At 29.9% G+C, this 20438-nt stretch overlaps 1 non-coding gene and 1 pseudogene across 1 annotated transcript; both read left to right on the top strand.

Annotated features, from left to right (window-relative positions):
- The first annotated feature begins 497 nt into the window (after positions 1 to 497).
- LOC130940032 (nucleosome assembly protein 1;4-like) lies at positions 498 to 19987 on the top strand (annotated as a pseudogene).
- LOC130942747 (small nucleolar RNA snoR2/U65) lies at positions 18262 to 18413 on the top strand. Its single transcript, XR_009071305.1, has one exon. It is a non-coding gene; the product is annotated as a small nucleolar RNA snoR2/U65 (small nucleolar RNA).
- Positions 19988 to 20438: the final 451 nt, after the last annotated feature.

Raw genomic sequence — 20438 nt, 5'->3', positions numbered from 1 at the left:
TTTATTTCTCTATGAAAGGTATTTTCTCAAGGGAGGAATGGTGTATTATTCCCAACAAGTGGTATCAGAGCTTCGGTTCGGTGGGATTTATTCTTAGTATGCTCTGTAGTTGCAGCCTAGTCTGACCTTCTACATCAGAAAAGAATTTTGTCATGTAGCTTGAGGTTAATCTTTGGTTGCTGTTGTTGTTGCTGGAAGGCAGTGTGACACTGTAAGAGTGCAGTTTGGAAAGGTTCTGGCTAAGGAAAGACCTGGTATTTAAGTGTGTCCATTGTGACCCACCTCTCTTTCCTGGGGACCCTTCCTAGTGCACGGTCTACAGTTGAGTTATACTATTCCAGTATACGGTTGCAACAATGTCAGGATATTCAAGTGTTGTGAAGTTTGAAATAGAGAAATTTGATGGAAGAATCAATTTTGGCTTGTGACAAATACAAGTCAAGGATGTGTTGATACAATCAGGTTTGCACAAGGCGTTGAAGGAGAAGATCTCTGGTATGAAGGATGAAGAATGGGAGGAACTAGATTTGAGAGCTGCAAGTGCTATTCGCCTGTGTTTGGCTAAGAATGTTCTTGCAAATGTGCAAGGAATGAAAACAGCCAAGGAACTTTGGGATAAACTCGAAGGGTTGTATCAGGCAAAGGGCATCTCAAATCGGTTGTTATTGAAGGAGCAGTTCCATAATCTACGCATGGATCACAATGTGAAAATCTCCGACCATTTTAGTGCTATCAATTGTATTGTCTCTGAATTAAAGGCAATTAGAGTGAAAATTGATGATGAAGATAAGGCACTGAGGCTCATATTGTCTCTCCCTTCTTCCTTTGAGTATATCAAACCTGTTTTAATGTATGGGAAGGAAACTCTGAATTTTGAAGAAGTTGCAAGTAAGCTCATTGCTAAAGAAAGAAGAATGAAAAATGAGGGTAGCACTTCATCAGATTTGGCGCTTATAGCTAGAGGTGACAATTATGGAAAAGGAAATCGTGGAAGGAGTGTAACATGCTGAAAATGTGAAAAGTCTGGGCATGTAAAAAGAAATTGTCTAGGTAATGCGGTTTCAGAAAAAGGCTCTCAATCTGATACTTGCAATATTGCTCTCTCTATGAGAGAATATGATGTTCTCTAGAAGACAAGAAGTATCCTTATGGTATTACCGCACTGCCATGGATAAGGATAAGTTGTGGCAATCGGGTCCACAATTGCACACGGGCATTGGTTGGCGTTGAGATGCAAGGTGTGTGGCGGAGTTATGTCGATGGCTGAAGAACTTCCAGGAAAAGCCAATTTGGAAGTTGCACCATGAATTTTCAGCAAGGTTTCGATCTGTACCAAGGCGAAATGCTTGGAGTGGTCTAATTCCAAGTGAGTATACTTTCATGGTGGAGTATGATAGTTCTCTGAACTATGATTGTCGGTAAAGACAATGGCAGCAAAGAATTGTCGGTGTTGACTATGGAAGTTGAAGATGTGTGACTATTTCAATCAAGGTGGAGATTGTTAGAATTTGGTTGAATTAGTCCCACATTGCTTAGGATAGCAAATGGAGTGGGTGGCCTAGGCTATAAATATGAGGCTAAGTTCTCCATATTTTTTGCACCAGTCGGAAACACTTAAAGCTTGTATCTGACTTTTCTTTTCCTCTATACATTTTGATTAGAGAGTGTTGTGAGGTGTAGTTAAATATTTACTTTGAGAGTGTAGGTGTACTGGGGTGCCGGTGTTAGAGAGAAAGAAGTCTATGTGTTGTAACAATTTTCACATAGTGATATTCTCTGGTTATCATTTGGCAACGGCTGTGGTTTTTTCTCCAGTAATTGGAGTTTCCACGTTAAATTCTTGTGTTGTGATTGTGTCTATTTTATTTCTCTGTAAAAAGTATTTTCTCAAGGAAAAAGGGTGTATTATTCCCAACAACTACTAAACTAGCACAAGAACAGGTCAATTTTTCGTATTTATTCTCCCAAAAAAAGCAAACTATATAACTAATTCAATCTTATATAGGATGAATCCAATCCTTTTCAAATCATGTCAATGAATTTACATTTTCTAAGAAATATTTAATTAAAAAACAAACCTAATTTGTTAAATTTTCAAAAAAAAAAATCTATTCTCTTAACATATTATATTCTTGTTTATTAATAAAGATTTATCAAAATAATTTGATAAGCAACAATCTAACTATTTTTTATAACATCTTTTTATTTCATTATGATACTTAAAATCAATATTTTCACAAACAATAGATATAGAATAAAAATCAAATTTAGTTGTAATAATATTCTTTAAATGTTCAAATACTGATAAATTAGGAGTAAAAATAGTGATTAAATCATAATCTTTGGACAACTCATTAGCAATCACATTCTTATTACCTTATTCAATCATATATGAAAAATAGTCAAACAATTTAGTCTACTTTATATGCTTTTTGTTCAAGATTTCTTGAACTATCAAATGCAAAACATACAATACTTTGTTATATGTTGAATATGTGAGACATATTCTATGTTAATTGTCTTTCTTTCTTTTGATCTGTTGAGTTTGAAGAACTAATAACAATTAATTGATGATGATCAAATATTATTATTGGATTAAAAGTCTAATTAAATGTGTGATTAGTTTGTTAATTGTGCCGTAATTCAAATGAACCAAACAAGCCCAACAACAAGCTAATAAAGCCTAAAGTAATGAGAAATCTGGTTGGCTAGCATGGAGAAATGAATTTAGACTAAAAACAAACTTAAAGCCAAATGGATAATCCAAGTCCAAGTTCATATTATTCACTTATGGCCCAAGAAAAAGGGTAATAACTAAGAAATGAAGTTATAACTCACACGGCATTTCGCTCCCTCCCTATCTCAAAGGTCTCGGGTTCGAGTCCTATCAGCTGCAATCGAGAAGAAAAAATTGGTAAGTATGTGAGGAGTGTATGGGTGTGTATTGTGTACTTAGGATTGGGGGTTGTCCAATCCACCGACCAAAAAAAAAAAGAAATGAAGATTCACTTCCATTTTAACTAAAACACAAAGTAACCGAATCAGTTCTCTCTCTTCCCTTCATCATTCTCTTCTCTTTCACCCCCATAAAGTCTTCCAAAAAGTAAAGCAAGAAAAAGAAAATATGATTAGGGCTCAAATCAAAGATGAAAATGTGAGTTACCAAAATCAAGCAAGAAGAAGAAAATCAAATAAGTTAAGCCTTTAAGAAAAGATCATATATGAAGGCTATATTAAAGAAAGTTTTCTTTCTTCCCTCTGCATGCACCAACTAAAAAAATTGAAGATTATAGAGCTCTACTACAAATTAATGGTCAAGAAAGAAATTTTTATTCTCCCAAAAAAAGCAAACTATATAACTAATTCAATCTTATATAGGATGAATCCAATCCTTTTCAAATCATGTCAATGAATTTACATTTTCTAAGAAATATTTAATTAAAAAACAAACCTAATTTGTTAAATTTTCAAAAAAAAAAAGTCTATTCTCTTAACATATTATATTCTTGTTTATTAATAAAGATTTATCAAAATAATTTGATAAGCAACAGTCTAACTATTTTTTATAACATCTTTTTATTTCATTATGATACTTAAAATCAATATTTTCACAAATAGATATAGAATAAAAATCAAATTTAGTTGTAATAATATTCTTTAAATGTTCAAATACTGATAAATTAGGAGTAAAAATAGTGATTAAATCATAATCTTTGGACAACTCATTAGCAATCACATTTTTATTACCTTATTCAATCATATATGAAAAATAGTCAAACAATTTAGTCTACTTTATATGCTTTTGTTCAAGATTTCTTGAACTATCAAATGCAAAACATACAATACTTGTTATATGTTGAATATGTGAGACATATTCTATGTTAATTGTCTTTCTTTCTTTTGATCTGTTGAGTTTGAAGAACTAATAACAATTAATTGATGATGATCAAATATTATTATTGGATTAAAGTCTAATTAAATGTGTGATTAGTTTGTTAATTGTGCCGTAATTCAAATGAACCAAACAAGCCCAACAACAAGCTAATAAAGCCTAAAGTAATGAGAAATCTGGTTGGCTAGCATGGAGAAATGAATTTAGACTAAAAACAAACTTAAAGCCAAATGGATAATCCAAGTCCAAGTTCATATTATTCACTTATGGCCCAAGAAAAAGGGTAATAACTAAGAAATGAAGTTATAACTCACACGGCATTTCGCTCCCTCCCTATCTCAAAGGTCTCGGGTTCGAGTCCTATCAGCTGCAATCGAGAAGAAAAAATTGGTAAGTATGTGAGGAGTGTATGGGTGTGTATTGTGTACTTAGGATTGGGGGTTGTCCAATCCACCGACCAAAAAAAAAAGAAATGAAGATTCACTTCCATTTTAACTAAAACACAAAGTAACCGAATCAGTTCTCTCTCTTCCCTTCATCATTATCTTCTCTTTCACCCCCATAAAGTCTTCCAAAAAGTAAAGCAAGAAAAAGAAAATATGATTAGGGCTCAAATCAAAGATGAAAATGTGAGTTATCAAAATCAAGCAAGAAGAAGAAAATCAAATAAGTTAAGCCTTTAAGAAAAGATCATATATGAAGGCTATATTAAAGAAAGTTTTCTTTCTTCCCTCTGCATGCACCAACTAAAAAAATTGAAGATTATAGAGCTCTGCTACAAATTAATGGTCAAGAAAGAAATTTTTATTCTCCCAAAAAAAGCAAACTATATAACTAATTCAATCTTATATAGGATGAATCCAATCCTTTTCAAATCATGTCAATGAATTTACATTTTCTAAGAAATATTTAATTAAAAAACAAACCTAATTTGTTAAATTTTCAAAAAAAAAAGTCTATTCTCTTAACATATTATATTCTTGTTTATTAATAAAGATTTATCAAAATAATTTGATAAGCAACAGTCTAACTATTTTTTATAACATCTTTTTATTTCATTATGATACTTAAAATCAATATTTTCACAAACAATAGATATAGAATAAAAATCAAATTTAGTTGTAATAATATTCTTTAAATGTTCAAATACTGATAAATTAGGAGTAAAAATAGTGATTAAATCATAATCTTTGGACAACTCATTAGCAATCACATTTTTATTACCTTATTCAATCATATATGAAAAATAGTCAAACAATTTAGTCTACTTTATATGCTTTTTGTTCAAGATTTCTTGAACTATCAAATGCAAAACATACAATACTTTGTTATATGTTGAATATGTGAGACATATTCTATGTTAATTGTCTTTCTTTCTTTTGATCTGTTGAGTTTGAAGAACTAATAACAATTAATTGATGATGATCAAATATTATTATTGGATTAAAAGTCTAATTAAATGTGTGATTAGTTTGTTAATTGTGCCGTAATTCAAATGAACCAAACAAGCCCAACAACAAGCTAATAAAGCCTAAAGTAATGAGAAATCTGGTTGGCTAGCATGGAGAAATGAATTTAGACTAAAAACAAACTTAAAGCCAAATGGATAATCCAAGTCCAAGTTCATATTATTCACTTATGGCCCAAGAAAAAGGGTAATAACTAAGAAATGAAGTTATAACTCACACGGCATTTCGCTCCCTCCCTATCTCAAAGGTCTCGGGTTCGAGTCCTATCAGCTGCAATCGAGAAGAAAAAATTGGTAAGTATGTGAGGAGTGTATGGGTGTGTATTGTGTACTTAGGATTGGGGGTTGTCCAATCCACCGACCAAAAAAAAAAGAAATGAAGATTCACTTCCATTTTAACTAAAACACAAAGTAACCGAATCAGTTCTCTCTCTTCCCTTCATCATTCTCTTCTCTTTCACCCCCATAAAGTCTTCCAAAAAGTAAAGCAAGAAAAAGAAAATATGATTAGGGCTCAAATCAAAGATGAAAATGTGAGTTACCAAAATCAAGCAAGAAGAAGAAAATCAAATAAGTTAAGCCTTTAAGAAAAGATCATATATGAAGGCTATATTAAAGAAAGTTTTCTTTCTTCCCTCTGCATGCACCAACTAAAAAAATTGAAGATTATAGAGCTCTGCTACAAATTAATGGTCAAGAAAGAAATTTGGGGTCAAAGCACAAATGAATGGTTCAAATCTTTAAATAAATTTGAAAAAGACATCAAAGTTGCTGAAGCCAAGTTTTAAGATTTGGAAGCTTTACTCCTTTATTAAAGGGATGAATGGCTAGAGATTGATTCAAAGAGTGAGAGAACAAAGTTTGGATTTCATACCTTACAAAACTATACCTTCTTCTTTTTCATTGTTCTCTATTGAATATTCAGCTTTCTCAGTTTTAGCTTTCTTTGTTTCAATGGAAAAAGACATTAATGTGAGGAATTAAGAAAAAGCCATTGAGAGAAAAAGCAAAGAAAGTTAGACTTGGAGAAAAGCTAATTGTTTATTTCAAATATCCTTTGTATACTTTTTTGTTTTGTATTCATAATTCTAAGGGGATTCCCTTGCTAAGTTGTGTGAGCACTTAGTGGCTGAAAATCTAAGGAGTGAACCTAGTCAAATCTAGTTTGGGTAGAAGCTGAGTTTGTTCTAGATAAGATTGAGTTGAATCGTAGAAAAATTGGTGAATGTAATCTTTGCAAAAGATAGTAAAAATTTCATCATAGTTGTGGTAGAGACTAGATGTAGGTCACATTGCACAAGATAGTTGAACTAAGATATATGGCTATGTCACTCTTCCTTCTCTGTTCTAATTCTTGTTTGAACTTAAGAAATTTTTCAAAATATTCATTGTGGTAAATGACGGCACAAACCGATTCCTCATTATGTAGAATGATGACATAAACCGGTTCTTCATGATTTTCTGCATCTTCTTCCAGCTATAAATTAGTCTTTTCATATACTTGTTTCTAGATCTTCCTAACTCATTCCACCATATATGAATATCATCGAAAAATTTTACTTTTATCAATCGGAGCTTTTTTTCCACTGAAAGGATGCAATGTGCAAAAATCGACTCTACATTCCTTTTCCATTCGAAATAAGTTTTTGCATCATTTCTTCATTTAAATACAGGGATTTGTAACTTAAAAGCCTTTCTCATATATGAGATTCTTTCATGATCACTATTAAAATTCTCAATCCTCATTCTTTCTTATTTGAAAACTTAAAAAAGGATAAAAAATATCTCACTATGCTCGTCTCATGTGTATTACTTAGATTAGTACACTCGTGTTTGCACTCAATTTGTGACTTTTTTATTTTTTTTGAGTTCATTACTCTTACCTTTTTTATTTTTGGATTGCTTTAACAAGTTGTACTTCAAAAAATAAGAAATTGAGAGATCAAACTAAAATAATCTGAATAATAGAGACTTTTAATTTGATAAAAAGACAACTAGAGTATGTGACAAAAAAAAGAAAACAATGAAAGACCTGAAGGTGATAGAAACTAATTTTTTTCTAAATCTTACTTGAAGCCCAAAGTAAATTGACACAATACTAAAATTTAGACTCTAAAATAAATAAAAATTTCGAATGCCAAGGCCCAAAATAATATAAAACAAATTTGGAATATGGACACGAAAAGTTAAAAGCAATAACCTTATAATTCAAGAACACCTCTTCTTCTTTCTTTCTTTTTTTCTTTTTTTTTGAATTTTTATTTTTTTGAACTTTCCTCTTTTTTTGATCATTATTTTGGTATTTTTGAATTTTTTTAATGTGACTCTAAACTAAATCTGCAGAAATAGAAAATAAAATAAAAAGACTAAATAAAAATTCTAGATTAAATAAAGAATATATAGTTAAATAAGAATTTATTTATGATCTGTAACTGATACCAAATGAAAAAAATATGGACAAAATTAAAAGGAACAAAACAGACACAGTGAAAACACAAAAAATGCGAATTTAATAACGAAAATAGAACCGATAGAAAAAAAAGAGTTTTCTACTAAACTTCTAAAAAACTTGTTCTTAGCAACCTAAATCACGAGAAAGGATTCTCTACTATATTTTCAAAAAATATGCCCTTAATAACCTAGATTATCAAAGGGTGAAAACTGAAAGATCTGACACATAGAATTATCTTAGGTTAGATCCTTCAATTCTCTTCATGCAACAAGATAAGCAAATCACTATCCTCACTTGATCACACAATGGAAAATGTGCATAAAGCAACTGAAAATTATTATTCATAAAAAAATTGTCTAAATTGTCTCACAAAAAATATTTAAAGAGGACACATTAGCTTAAAAGTGGATTAAATATTCTTAGATATGACTCTAAAATTGACCCTATACATTTAAATTAGATATAATTTAAATTAAAAGATCCTTAAAAATATGATAACTAATTTAAATCATATTTGATCTTATTAGATTAGATCAGATTTGATATAAATTTAAAACACCTAAAAATACTACTAAACAAATCAAGAATAGCGAAGCAGATACTGGCGAGGGGAGGCAGTAGTGACGACAAACCACACTGGATGAGGACGTGATGATGACAACAAAAGACACACGAAAATAAAGAGACGTGACAACACGGAGAAGGCGAGCCACAGACGAAAGCGACGACGCAGTGACGGAGATGCATAGGAGACGATAAGACGATGCAGAGGAGCCGGCGATCGTACGTTGTCAGTGACAAACAGAGTGAGAGAATGAGAGGCTGAGAGCTCAGCCTCCTTGTGAGAGTGAATTAGAGAGAGTGAGGAGGAATGAGGCTCTGTTAAGGTTTTCAGTTTCTTAAAAATTAATTAGAAAACAACATTTTTTTATGGGGAGGGGTTAAAAAAAATCGAACCAGTCCAAAATTTTCAAATTCGTCGGTTCATTAGGTTTTACTAGAATCGGACGGATCAAACTAGTTTTTTATTGCATGGACGGGTCCATGGCTAGTTCACCGGCTTTTTCGATTTGATCAACTGTGTCGGTCCAATTCTAACAATGATGTTCTCAGATACATAGAGAAGAAGACAAATAAGCATAAAAATCGAATACTATGCATTTGAGATGTGTAACACCTTGAGAAAATATATATCTCCAGTACACCTGGAATATTATACATCTGCATAGATGTGCATATCTAGAGTGTTGTGCATTCGGGATAAAACAAAAAATTAAATTTATCCCAATATACTTGAAATATGTTATGATCTTATTTGATTTTATTTTGTTTATTTCATTTAATTTTATTGAAATATTTTAAAATTTTAAAATTTTAACTTAAATTTAGACAAATATAATTTAAATTAATAATTTAATTCAATCTAATACAAGTACAATAATACGTGTATGTTTATTTGTATTATATTAAATTAAGTCGTCAATTTTAATTATATCCATCTAATTTTTAAATTTAAAATTTTATAATTTAAAAAATTTAAATTATTTAAATAATATTAGATAAAATAAAAAATAAAATAAAATAAAATTATAATATATCTCAGATACATTGGGATAGATTTTTGTTTTGTTTAATTTCAGATGCACAGCATCCTCTATATATATATATATATGCAGATATAATTAACAAATTTCGAGTACACTTAGAATTTTTTTAATTTGGTTAAAGTATTACATATTTTGAGTGTAGAATAATTAATTTTTGTACTTATTTGTCTTCTATTTTGTGTATTTGAAATGTATAATTGCTGTGTAAAAACATAAATGTTTTACACGTTGCACAATTTAGTAATTAAAGTATTTAAATAATTTGAACAAAAAATTCCGATTTTTATAGTGTAATCTTTTTAAAAGTTTATCAATATATGTGCCTAAAAAAATTGGTCTCTAAATTAGAATTATATTTTTATTTATAAATACATATAATTTAATTTTTTTAATATATATTTTATATTTTAATATATATTTTATACATATAATTAGTATAGTTAAAAATTTATACCTGATACAAATTAAAATAAGTCTGCTATAAGCGTCTCCCATAGAAATGCATTTCCTCAACCAATTTTTCCACTTCATCCCAAATTCCATTTTATGGAGAATAACATCTACATAAAGTTTCACATTTGAAACTGTTTTTCATTTGTTATGAGGGCTCTGATTCACACAATAAAGCCTTACATTCATTAGGAATAAATTAAATAAAAATATATATATAAAACAACTCATGTACGTAGGTTCGTCGCCTTAAAATTTTTAAACTAGATTCAGCACCCTAAATCTATTGATCTATCTATTTGGTTTAAATATGTTTGGTTTTACATTGTCCTCTCCTCCCTAACATGCAGCTAATGATCTTTTTTATTGTATTTTCAGTCATTGTATATTTGAGTTCAATAAAAAAATTTATCGCTGATTAATAAATTATTATATATATAAAACAAAATTTATAATTTTGACATTTATTCAAATAAATAAATGAGTAAATTAATTGAACAACCCAAATTGATTTCCTAACATGTACATATATACTACTGATATCAAGCTTTTGCTAAAAATATTTAAAAATAATATATGTATATTAAAAATTAATTATCAAATTAATTATTATATATTATTTTATATAATTTAATATATATTTTATATTTTAATATATATTTTATATAAATAATTAATTTAATAATTAGTTTTTCATAGATATAATTAAAAAATAAAAGTACCAGAGGATCAATACTTTTAATTAAAGAAATAGTTAATACTAATTTAAATATAAGATAAATATAAAAAAATATTCGTCACCTAATTTTTTCTAAAATAATATGTCAAAATAAACCACATTTTTTATCTAGTGATTTGGGAGGACCCTATCCTCTGAAAGAAATATATATAAAGTTTGAATAATGTTTTGGATTGTTTAACACCCGTTTGACCTAGACGGCTAGTTCTTATGTGGACGGCTAATTTTGTTATAATATATGATATCCCAATGAAAACAAAATTGCACTCACTTATTGTGGCCTGGTTTCACCTCTTTTATTTAATTATTTGCTTATTTTTTATTTTTTTTTATCTTTTTTTTTTGTTTTTATTACTCGTGTGTTCATCCTAGTACATATTAAAAATGGGGATGGAAACACACGTTGAATAAATTTGTGGAAGACTAAGAAGAGTATTTAGGAGATTCTTTTGCAACCTTTTTCAACATGAAAACAATTTCAACTAACTAAAATAGTAGTAAAGTAAATATATACCTATGAAGTGTATATATATAAAATAAAATAATTGTATGTTTTGTTGTGTGTTTGAGTGTCTGAACAGAATACGTTCACATTCTAATAAAAGGATGTCAATACTCTTAAGAAACCCAAAGATAATATTCGTAGCTTCTCAAAGAGAATAGAATAAGTATCCAAAAGGACCGTCGTTAAAGTAATATTATTTGGTTTGTTCGAATATACTTTTTTCCTTTAACAAGTTCATCGCTGGGTGGTCAAAGTATTTTAAAATAATTCTATCATCTAAACTTTTGGAAAATTAAGTAATAAGATTAATGTTATATAACCTATTACATAAAAAGAAAAACACTTCCATGGATTTGAATAAAAGTTATGATGGATTTTTATTAATATTGTATTATTATAAGTGGGAAAACTTAAATCTATCCCAAAGTTAGGCATATCATGATGGATCATCACACTGTTCTAATAGTCAAATTTTTATTAATATTTTACGAAAAAATTGGTGGTATCAGGTCATAAATGGTAAACATTCAAGGGAGAGTTTTGAGATCAAAAGAGGGGGAGACCCATGACAAGGAAAATATTAAAGAAAGTTTTTAAAATTCTTTTTCTTTCTTTCAGTTTATTTTTAATAATGTTTGTTATTAGAAAAGAAATTGTTAAGTTTAGTGAAATAAACTATGATTAAAATGATCACTAAATATTATTAATTGGATTAATATTAAATTGTTTGTATGATATATTTGGTTTAGTATAGAGAAAATTAATTTAACTGATACTGATCGAAGAAACTATTACTCAAGCCCTAATATACACACAATGGTCCAAAAAATTAATTCTGCTACTATTACAATTCCTTCCATTAGAAATAAATCAAGCCTCTACTCAAATGAAGAAAATTAAATTTGACCCAAATAAAAGTCCAAGTCTAATTCGGTGGTCCCACTCAAATTCATCTCACTTCAACCAAGTCACTAACCGAATAAACAAATTGAAATTCATTTGAATCCATTCTCACATCTTTCCAACCAACAATCTCTCTCTTCTCTCTCTTTCTTTTCTTTTCTATCACATCAATATCTGAAACGAGAAGAAAGAAAGAAGAAAGATCTGGAGCTAGTGCAAAAAGAAGAATGATAAGCTAGCTTCCATTTTCAAGTAAGAAGAGAAAGTAAAATGGCTACAAACGGAGGAAGATCTCAATGCAACAAAAGATCACAAAAAAAAAATGATTTTTTCATTTGTGCTACACCAAAAAACCATGAAAAAATCCTCTGTGTCTTAAGCACCATTCAAGAAACTATGAAGATAGTGAAGTCAAAGGTGCTCAATGATTCATCAACGGCCAAGAAACAAACTTGGGACAAAGAAAAAAAGCACAGTCCAAATTCAAGAAGCTTGAAGAAAAAGGATGAAAGTGAAAGGTTGGTTTCATGTCAATGCCTTGGTCCTCTCTCTCTCCTCTGACCACGTCGCTGTGGATTCTGATTATCGGAGAAGAAGACAAACCAAGTGGTGAAGATGGTTCAAGCCCTAAAAGCTTTATTCCTCTATAATAGGGGTGAATGGGAAAGGATTGAAAAAAGAGAGAAAGAGCACTGGTTTCGATTACAGCTCCTCCTGAGCTGTTCTTGTTCTTCTCCTTCACGGTTTTCATTTTATAGTTCTTTTCTCAGTTTAGTATGTCTGAATTTCATTAAAAAAAGACAAACATGGTGAGGTTTGTAAGAAAAAGCTAATGAGAAGAAAAAGGCAGAAAGCTAGACTTTGAGAAAAAGCCTAATTTATTTCAGAAATCCTTTGTAAGTATTACTATTCTTTCAAGCAACTGTATTTTGGCTCCTACCACATCAGGAGACAAAATTTATGTATCTCCTGTATTCTCTCAAAAGAAAGCAAAGTTACAAGTCTAGTTAAAAGAAGTCAGGATTCAACCTCCCATTCTCTTAGCCACTGATTACCATCATATTACTACGATTTAAACAATAGTACTTCGTCTAATCACTTGAGTATCTGATACTTAACACTTCTCTAAATACTGTAGGTCTTGATGCATGATTACATACATATATAGACTCTGATATAGAATTTATGTCCAACTTGAAACTCTACACTCTCATTTGTATTTGTAGTCGTTAGGGTCACTGGAACCAAAAAGCGTTGGATCCACATGCATAACATCAAGATCCAATGAAAAATAGTAACTAAAATATTCTTGCAAATGACTAAGAAGAAAAAATGGTGTTAGTAGGATAAATTGTGCTTGTAGAATTTTAGAAAGTTGGATTTTTGGGACGAACTCTATTTCTTCATCACTACTATTATCAGAACTACTTTAGACCCACTCCTTGTCTGATTTTGAATCTTCAAGAAACCTAGCACCACGTAGTTCTAAAGATGCAATTCTTAGGCCACTAATTTCGGTTTTTTACCTGCGACTTTGTCCGTTCCAGAACTCTGTAGACTTAAATACGAAGTTGAAGAACTATCACCAATATTCACTAACTCAATTGTCACATGACAATCGAACATATGACAGCTGGTACATACTCATCATCTTTTAGCCAAACCACTTTATATCGCACACTTCGGTTACTATAATAAAAAAAGAATCTCATACCCTATTTTTTTTATGTGGTTAAGTTTAACTATCTCCATAATCATCAAAATATATTTTTTAACCTCAACCAAATATTGAAACTGGTAAATATTTACGAAAATTTTGCATTTAAAATTTGCACCATCATCGTTACATCCTATAGTTGTGTTCGGATAAATAACAACGATTAAAGATTCAATAGTCATTTGGTTCAAAATTTGAGTTTAACATGGAAAAAATAATAGAACGAAAAATTCAACTGTAAGCTATTCAATTTAGCATTATCTTTGCCAATTTCGCAGCTACTGCTTGCAAAATCTTGAAAACTTATTTTCTTTCTTATTTTTGGTTTCGGTGCATGCTAAAATGGGACACTTCTATTCTTTTTCATTTTCTTTATCAGTGTATGCGAAAATGAGGAACAATTATTAGACAATTTCATTGGCTCTGACAGTGAAAATAAGGAAACGATCGATTTTAGTCAATTTTGCTTCCTTTGGCCAAAAAATAGGAACAAAGTTTTACCAATTTTATTGTATGTATGTCACTGGTAGTGAAAATGCGAAACAATATATTCTCACCCATTTTCGTAGATATGGGGAGGATCTAAAAATTTTAATATGAAAAAATTGAACTTTCGCAAACTTTTTAATTCTTTCTTAGTGTGTTACATTCTTTCACTATATAAAAATAATTTATGCATGATATACGTATTTATTGGATTTTTTTAAAAAATATTTATCAACATATAAAAAAATCTTCGAAATTTTTTTCAATAGTTAGTTACATAAAATGATAAAAAGACACAACTAGTAACTACTATATAAAATTACAAAATATTATACTTTTATAGTATTTTTAGTTAAAAAAATTATTATATATCTTATTAATTAAGATAGGTTCTTTAAAAATTTTAAAATCTTAAAAATAAATTATAAACTATTAATTATCTCAAAGATGTTAGTATCTGTACAGAATATAAGATGCAGATCTCAAATAAAATAATAGACAAAATAAATTATGATAAAAAAGATAAGGGAAAAGTTTTTCTTTTAACAATATATGTTTAAAAAGAAAAATTAACATTTTTGTCAAGAAAAAAAATTTAAAATGAACAATGTGATTAGTAAAATTTAAAAATGTAAGTTATTATTGATTTTTCATATAATAATATAAATATTAAATATGTTCATATTTATTATAATTAAAAAATCAAATAAAATTTTAAAAAATAGATATAGAGATGAATATATAAAAATTAATTTAAAAAATTACGAAAGCTTAAATATATAATATAAAATTAATTAAGTACAATTATTACTGAAATAAAAAATTGAAACTAAAACCCATCGTATAATAAAAAAATAATCGCATATTTATTAAATCACATATCTTATATAAAGATTTAATTGTTCAAAATTTTGGAAGGCCAAAGTTATTACTGGCCCCCATTGTATCTGCCTCTCTTCACAGATAGTGGCTGCAAAAATTACTAATATATATTGGCTAGATATGTAATTTGCTTAAATTTAAAAAAAATTGAAAAATACTCTCTCTCTCTCTCTCTCTCTCTCTCTCTCTCTCTCTCTCTCTCTCTCTCTCTCTCTCTCTCTCTCTCTCTCTCTCTCTCTCTCTCTCTCTCACAAATTGTAATAAAATAACTTTTTTTCCTGCTCTCATCGAGACACTTCACCAATGGCCATTGGCTCTAGTTCTTTACACTCAAAAAAGAAAAAAGTTTCTCTTCATGTCTCCACAAATACGACATGGCTAGCCATTGTCAACATGTATAATTGTATTGGTCAACTAATTAATCATAATGCAACCAGCATTATGACTTAGATAGATTATTTCTGAAATGAAGTTTTGGTGTCCTTTTTGGCAAAGCGGCAACTTTGGAAGAACTGAAGTTCTTATATAATTATTGCTTGTCAAGACATTTACATATGAAATAAAGCTTCGTTAGTTACAACTTATTATTACAACTCACGTAAACTTGTATAATGTTGTTCGAACTTAGCCACCAATAACATACAACTTTGTTTTGAACCTAATCGGTTAGGAATTAATGTTGGGTATTTTGGCGTATAGTTTCATGTCTTATTGCATTATACGTGCAGACGTGCCTATACCCAAAATAGATATTAGCTTAAACCACGAGACCAGAACATAGAAATGAATTAATATTTTTGTTACTCCCTTTTGGACCACATTATTAATTATACCTAATTGGACCAACTGGCGACTTTCTTTGTTCTTAATTACTTTAATATTTATATAGTTATTAAACTCGGATTAGTTATTTGGTTCCTAAATCATTAGTTCAACTAGTAAATTTTTATTTTAACATGACGAATATAAATATAATATTAAGGTGTTTGTTATAGTACGATGATAAATTTATACGTATCGATACATTTAAAATATGGACAAGTAGTAATAAGTCACGTGAAATTTATTTTTTACATCAATATTTAATTTTTTTAAATATATATTATATCACCACTTTTACTAAAACATCTTTTTAATTAAATAAAAATAAAAAATATTTATTTCTTTAATTTTATAAAAAGACTTAAATATCGTTTTTTATATATTAGACAAAAATTACTCTTTTAGATTAATTAAATTGTTTAATTTTATTATTTTAAAATTTAAATAATCTAAAAAACAAAAACAAAAATACATTTAATAAAATCATTTGTCTCTTCATAAATCTTAATCAATCATTCATACCAAAATAATTAAATAAATTTAAAAAATACTAAACAAAATCACTTTGTTCTTTGTTTGCTGGGTTCTCATCCAACCTTCATCTCTCATTGTTCATACAAAAAAATGTCATCTGAAAAACTGAGAAAAAGATAAAAGAACAGAACTTCATGTCTTTATCTTCCTGAGTTTCTCACCAGCACACTCTCAACAAACATCTATCATTCCCAATTCTGAGACTCAAACTCTCTCTTCTCTCTCACTGCCACTAGAGTCTCTCTCGGTCTCACTAGAGTCTCTACTCGTTCAAGTATTCACCGTCGCGAGTCACCGTGGATCGTCGACTATCGTAGGGTCGTCACTTGCTTCGTCGCTCATCCTCTTCTGGGGTCGGGTCCTCTTCATCACCTAGTCGCCGTTGGTAAGTCCATGCATAATCACTTCCCCTGTTCTCCCTTTCCTAGATTTTCTTCTTCCTGTATTTTGAGATGATGTTGAATTGGTAATCAATTAATTTGTTAGTGATTGAATCTTGAATTTTTTGTTGTCTTACTCAATAATCATGGAGTTTAAATTTTTTTCTTTGTTAAAAATCATCAGAGTTGAATTTGTTACTGATTATCATCGAACCTTGAATTTGTTGCTGGCTTGCTCAAACACCCTCTATTATGTTTTCTATGCACTACTTGTGTATGTTACAATTTTCATATGACCGGGCTTACAATTTGTTGCTGTCTTACTCAAACACCCTCTATTATATTATCTCTACAGTTTTCATATTGTACATTGATTCATGATTTCAGTTTGTTTTTGCATGATATACTTCAACGGATAGCTTATTTCCACTAAGGTAGTTGGTGATATCAGTGCACCTAGGAGGTTGTTTTATAATATGTACAAATTTTCTTATTTTACAAAAATAGTTTTGCACTTGGTTGACTCGGTTAAGTAACAATAGAAGAAGGAAGTATGTAATGCATGAATCGTAATAAAATAATGGCCTAATTAAGTAACAAGATCCATTAGTTTGCCTTAGGTTTCTTCAAATTTATTACCATGATAATATTCTGGGGTAAAAATTAAGTGAAAGATTACCGTGTAATTTTTAATTTATGCATGTTAAAATTGCTGATTATATCTCCCTTTCAAGTGCTTGTGCTATCACCTTATAAAAAATTAGGGGTGGTTCATAAGGATGTATCATTACAAATGTTGTCGACGTTTTTTTTATTGTGTTATTGACGCTAATTTTGAATAAAATCTTGTTCTGTTAATGTATTTATGTCTTAATTTTACTACCTAGTCGGTCCCTTTTTTTAATAGTATGTTGTGGCTGTTCTTGGATTGATCATGTCAATGAATAGAGGGTGATCATTCTTCAGTGAGTTTTTCAATATGGAGCACTTGGGAATGTTGTTTGGCAAGGACATTAGATTCACCTGAAAATAGTTTCTTAATTCAACTTCATAAGGCAGCTGTGGTGCTAAATTTGGAAGAGTATATTATTCTTCATATGTGTTCATTGTGTTATTATTAGTATTGTTGAGTACTTGTGTTACTTGGACTTTTTACAGGGTCAACATGATGAGCTAGAGGTAAAATTTTCTGAGGAGAGAGCATCTCTTGAGGCCAAGTACCAAAAAATGTATCAACCATTGTATACAAAGGTACCCTAAGTAATTTGTTCTTGTAGAGTGTGAAGTTGCATATGATTTTGCATACTGTGTCTGTTTTGTATACTTTGTGAAGCTTAATTCTTCCATCTGCAATATTAGAATTCAAACATCATGGTTTTGAACTTTATTGCAATGATGGATGTTCAGTATACTTTTTATCTCCGGCTCCAATGCCACGTTGCTGGTAGCTACAAGCTATGACCAATGTGCTATGATTGGACCAAGAGCAAGAATGTTCATTTGTTTCACATTTTGATAGGAACCTGCGGATCTTAATACACTATGATTTATGGAGCCGTTTCATGTGATTACATTCTATTTTATGTAATCCTTTTACCAAAAAAAGGAAAAAAAAATCTGTATCCCTCAACCATTTCTTAATGGATGCAGCACTTTGAGATAGTTAATGGTGTCACTGAAGTTGAAGGAATAACGGAGGAGAAAATTGCAGATGCTGAAGAGGATGAAGGTACTAATTACAAGATCTCACTTTTTCTTTAAATAGCATTTCAATTCATTCACTGATAACATTTTGATTTAGTTTTGTAGAAAAAAGAGTACCTGCTTTTTGGCTCAATGCAATGAAAAATAATGAAGTGTTAGCTGAAGAGGTTAGTTGGTTCTATCAATAGTAACTCCTTTTTCTTAAATGTTTATTTTATGTCTTGCAACCAAGTCTTAGTGTTAGCTTAAGAGGTTAGTTGGTTCTATTCAATAGTAACTCCTTTTTTCTTTTAAATGTTTATTTTATGTCTTGCAACTGAGCTAATTTTAAGTCTTTGTGAAATAGATTTCAGAGCATGATGAAGGTGCTCTCAAGTTTCTCAATGGAGCAAGATAGACAACCCAAAAGGATTCAAGCTTGAGTTTTTTTAATCCTTATTTCACAAACACTGTTTTGACAAAAACATATCACATGATTGATGAGGATGAGCCAATATTGGAAAAAGCAATTGGGTGAGATATTTTTTTCCCTTTTCCACTTTATTGCACAGTTTGCTATCCACAACTCTATATTGTGTCACAATGGGCTGGCTTTTTCTTAAATAAATTTGGTGGTTACTTTTTCCTGTAGGACTGAAATTCAATGGCACCCAGGGAAATGATTGACGCAGAAGATTCTTAAGAAAAAGCCCAAGAAATGTTCAAAGAACGCAAAACCTATTACAAAGACTAAAAACTGAGAGTTTCTTCAATTTCTTCAATCCACTCAAGTTCCTGAAGATGATGAAGATATTGATGAAGATATGGTAAATCTTTTTATTTCATTTTATTTACTTTTTACAGTAATTTGTTATGAAAGTCTTTAGTTTGAATCTTTAAGAGGAACACAAGCAGAAGTAAAAAATTTGTAAATTTGAAAACCTGCTGTTTAGCTATTAGATATGACCAGATTATTTGCCAGAGCTAATTAATGTTCTCTTTAACAAGCCGAGGAACTTTAGAATCAGATGGAGCAAGACTTTGACATTGGGTGAGCTTACTTGTTTCCCTCCATCCCTTCTGATATTTTTCGATGTTGTTTTCTGAATCCAGGATTGATGAATTTTCATATCACACTTGTTCAGTTCAACAATAAGGGATAAGATTATACCTCATGCTGTGTCATGGTTTACTGGTGAGGCCATTCAAGGAGAAGAGTTTGGAGACCTGGAAGATGATGATGAAGATGACATTGAAGAGGATGATGAAGAGGATGATGATGATGAGGATGAGGATGATGAGGATGAGGATGAAGAAACCAAGACCAAAAAGAAGGTATTTCATGTTAGTTGCTTTGATATGCTGAAACACTTGAAATGCTGAAACACTTATATTTATATTTTTTAGGTTAATGATGGTACAAGGATGCGACTTGCGTTGGATTTGATTCTAAGGCCCCACAACTAGATACTGCATGATGTCATTGACTCTATTAGTAGAAATTACAATAAGTATAAACAAAAGGATTGAAATAAATAAATAAATAAAGATTGTGGTTGCTCAACTCTCCAGAGTCTTTCAACTTGGGACATCATGCAAAATAAATAAATAAACATTCTCAAGACACCTTGCCTTTGAGAAGCACACTATTGATTCTTTTCTATTTTGGTTATTTTAAACGTGTTCCTCTTCCAAAAATTAGAAAACAAGACTAATTTCTTTGGAATATCAACTTACTCCTATATACTATTCTCTTTGTGAAATACTATTTGTTAGATCAATAGATTTTGAGTGTTTTTCTTTTAAATCTGAATTGATGTTGTATAGTGTAATTTCAATCCCACACAAGATTTAAGTGAAAAAAATATAAGAAAATTTTGTTCGGTGTGAAATCACCCTTTATAAAATCATTTAAAAA

The sequence above is a fragment of the Arachis stenosperma genome, chromosome 7 (assembly GCF_014773155.1).
Source record: "Arachis stenosperma cultivar V10309 chromosome 7, arast.V10309.gnm1.PFL2, whole genome shotgun sequence".
NCBI classification, from domain to species: Eukaryota; Viridiplantae; Streptophyta; class Magnoliopsida; order Fabales; family Fabaceae; genus Arachis; species Arachis stenosperma.
Note: the sequence above shows the minus strand (reverse complement) of the source record. Positions and strands in the feature narration are given on the sequence as shown.